We start from the raw sequence: 347 nt of genomic DNA on the forward strand, positions 1-347 counted from the left end.
GTCCTAGATTGTGAGAGGGCGCAGGCCAGGCTGAGGGACCCCACCCGTGCATGAATCCATGCATTGGGCCTCTAGTAAAAATATATGAAAAAAACAACAACATACAAAACATCCTTTGTTTTTGGTCTCTCACATAAAGTTGATCTGGGCAGCCATGGTCTTTCTCGCAGGTAGATTTATTTTTATTTTTTAAAAATATATTTGATTGATTTTTTGCAGAGAGGAAGGGAGAGGGATAGGGAGTTAGAAATATTGATGAGAGAGAAACATCGATCAGCTGCCTCCTGCACACCTCCCACTGGGGATGTGCCCACAACCAAGGTACATGCCCTTGACCGGAATCGAAC

The sequence above is a fragment of the Myotis davidii genome, unplaced genomic scaffold (genome assembly GCF_000327345.1).
Source record: "Myotis davidii unplaced genomic scaffold, ASM32734v1 scaffold1391, whole genome shotgun sequence".
Taxonomy (NCBI): Eukaryota; Metazoa; Chordata; class Mammalia; order Chiroptera; family Vespertilionidae; genus Myotis; species Myotis davidii.